Raw genomic sequence first — 3,591 nt, 5'->3', positions numbered from 1 at the left:
ATCCCTCAATGAAAGTTGTTTCCACCAAATGTGCTGCATCCATCAACTTAAAGTGCTTCTTTTCACCAAGCAGAGGTGCTCCTTTAGCAATCAAGAGAGGAGTGATCAGACCTCCACAGCTCAAGCGTGGCTTCCTACTCTTGGTGGTGAGAGCCCATTCCTTGAGATGTAGAAGATGCTTATTTAAAAGTGCTGCCATAGAAGTTTTGTCTCATCTCCAATAAATGGTGCAACACTTTGATAAAAAAGCAGAAAGCCTTCATCCCCATTTGCATTTTAGCCGAGACTTTGCTTCCTGCAGTACCCATTTTTGCCGATGGACTCCAAATCTTCACTTTCACCATTTTTGATCCTCCAAACTCCATCTCAACACCTGGTCTCATCTCAGCTGTACCAAATAAGCTCCAAAGTACCTATTTAAGACTCCAAACCAGGCAATGACTCACTTGGACCTAATGCAAACCCCTAAGTCCTAAAACAATATCTAAAGACCTAAAATGCATGAAATAAGACATGATTTGGACTAAAACATGCAAGCTAAATGATGTATTTTATGAACATATCAACTCCCCCACACTTGTCATTTGCTTGTCCTCAAGCAAAAATAACAAATGAGAGAAAGAGGTTGAATGCTTGGGAGTTCATATTCCATAATGAGAGAGTGGATCACTAAAAGAATTCAAAGCTCATTGTCCTAGTTGATAATTCTGAAACGCAGTGCAAACAAGATTACTCACAAAACTTTTGCCATAATCATCACAAAGTGAATTAAACCTAAGCTTAAGCTTTCACAAACAGCCATAGTTCCAACCTTTTGACATTCATTAAAGCTCAATTTGGATCTTGCTCATGCAAATCATGTGAACTCATTTGTCTTGGGACTGGGTTTTGAGACTAAAATAGTCTCAACAAGTCACTGGTTACTCCAAGCTAAAGGATCTCTCAAGGAATAGCAGACTCAATAAAAGGCTAAAGGTAAAAAGCAATGGATGCATACAGAGTCAGAACCACATCTACCCATACCCAAAAGATGCTTTCATTTTTAGTCTAAACCCATAAAGCCTCTCTTCTCTTCACCAGCTCTCATCACTCTCTTTCATTTTAACTCAAGGGGAATGCTCTCTTTTCTTTTTAAACACTTGGAGATATTTTATTCTTTCAAACACTTAGCTCTTTTCTTATTCTAGTCTCTCTCTTTTTCATTCTTTTCTTTTCTTTTTCAGAGACTTTACACTTCAACACTGAGATTTTTTTTTCATTTCTCACTCTCCATTTCTTTTTAGACCACTTGAGAACGCATTCCCCTACACAGCATCATTTTCACCACTCAGGATTTTTCTTTCATCTCACAAGCTCAAACAAACTCTCACACACTCGCCTAAACATGGACTAGTCCTTGATGTTGGACCAGTATCTACATGCGGCTCTTTTGCTGTCGCTCTAAACCCAACACAATTTACCGAGTCTGCTAGAACAAGGCCTCACACAAATGCACACACTAAGGGTTATTTTCTTCAAAGAAAGGTTTGGTTCAAGGCAGGGAACTGTCTGAACATGAGAGAACATATATTTGAGCTAGCAAAGAGTAGTAAAAAGGGATAAGAAAGCTCAAATATTTTAAGGTACCCATGAGTTCACAATGACATGAACAAACATGATAATTAGATTGTCAAATCATGGCTCTCACTTAGACAAGGCTGGAACTATTCAAAGCTTGATTCACTCAACACAAATTCAATGAATGACAAGTTCCAAGCATGGATCAATCTTGATTTCTTTCTTGTTTGCATGCATCAAAGAACTAGAAACTAGGGCAATGAACTGAATTCTTAAATTGATCTTCTCTCAAGGAAAAACCTATCATCACTTCCATGCATTGATGCAACCTATATGATTATGAAACTAGACTCAATCCTAAAAATGAGAATGCAAATACATGATCATTTTTTGTGAAAATTTTCAGGTTTTTCGATTTTTTTAGTTTTTTATATGCACTTAGATGCAGACTCAACATGAAAAGGAAAATAAGATCAAGAACAAACATAGTGAGCGGTGATCTCATTGCTGCTCGCCTTGCCCTCAGCTCCTCATCAGGTGACTCATGATCGCTGAACACCACCAGTTGTCCTCCTTGCTCAGAACTCTTTCCTACTGATTCTTTATCTTGCAGCGGTTCAGCATTGATGGGCTGGGAGCTTTCTCCTTTCTCTCCTTTGCTGCTAAGCTTCTTGATCTTGCGTTTCATCCCCTTAACATTCCTTTTCAAGCTCTTAACCGAATTCACCAGCTTCCTGACTGTCTTGTCTTGCTACTTGTTCCACCCTTGAAGCTGGTTAGTGTGACGATGAGCTTGGGCAATGGGTTCAGGCATTCTTCCATTATATGGAGTGAAGAAATACCTCTCACTACCATACTTTGAATCAGGGATCACTGGCTCATCCTCTTGAGCTTCTTCATCATCGCTTATTGCCTGCTTTCCCTTGTTCCCTTTTCTCTTGATGCTGAGGATTGGAGGATGAATAGCTGGCTTGTAGTGGAGGTCCTTGATGATGTGAAAACCAATGTTCCTCTGGTCAGAAAGTGGGGTTATGGAGGGATTTGGCAGCAACATCCTCACATATCTGTCATAGAAAGTGAGATTGTAAGCAAACAAGCCTCCTTCCAAAGATCCCTTAATGAAAGTTGTTTTCACCAAATGTGCTGCATCCATCAACATAAAGTGCTTCTTCTCACCAAGCAGAGGTGCTCCTTTAGCAATCAAGAGAGGAGTGATCACACCTCCACAGCTCAGGTGTGGCTTCCTACTCTTGGTGGTGAGAGCCCATTCCTTGAGATGTAGAAGATGCTTCATTAAAAGTGTTACAATAGAAGGCTTTTGCTCATCTCCAATAAATGGTGCACCATTTTGATAAAAAGGCAAGAAAGCCTTCATCCCCATTTGCATTTTAGCCGAGACTTTGCTTCCTGCAGTACACATTTCCAATCCGTCATGCGAAAATCTACACACTTAGAATTAACTTCCAGTCTACTAGCTTTCTACATTCATTAAGTATAGGTGTGAATTCTCAAGAAACATATCATCCAGAGTATACGGCATTTGGTAATGGAAAAAGCTATTTAAGTGGTGGAGTTAAAGTGTTTACGGTTACCTTTCAGCTTCTGAAGGATGCAAGATATTATGCAAAATCACAAGAGAGAATGGATCTGTTGATGTCCACAGCTTCTAGTTGATTCTCCTTGCTATCTATGAGTTTCACATCTCTTCTTCTTTGATCTTCTTTGTAACTCCCCTAGACTCAGACTTTTCCAGGACTCATTTAGAAAAATCCAATTGAAGGTATTGCTGCGGGTCAGCTGAAGTTTGGACTGGTCGACATGACAACTTGATCTTCATGTATCTTTTGATTTCAAGTTGGATTGTCCTGAAGTAAAGTGCTTTGGAAAGTCAGCTGGAACCTCTTGAATATCTCCAAATTTGAGCTGGATCTGACGGTGAGAAAGTCTTCATTTGAGACTGAACTTCTGACGGTTTGACTCTGAGCTAAAAATGTGGATTTCCTCTATTTTGTCATGTTTTTCTCTAAGTTTCTT

This window comes from Eutrema salsugineum, unplaced genomic scaffold, assembly GCF_000478725.1.
Source record: "Eutrema salsugineum unplaced genomic scaffold, Eutsalg1_0 scaffold_11, whole genome shotgun sequence".
Taxonomy (NCBI): Eukaryota; Viridiplantae; Streptophyta; class Magnoliopsida; order Brassicales; family Brassicaceae; genus Eutrema; species Eutrema salsugineum.
Note: the sequence above shows the minus strand (reverse complement) of the source record.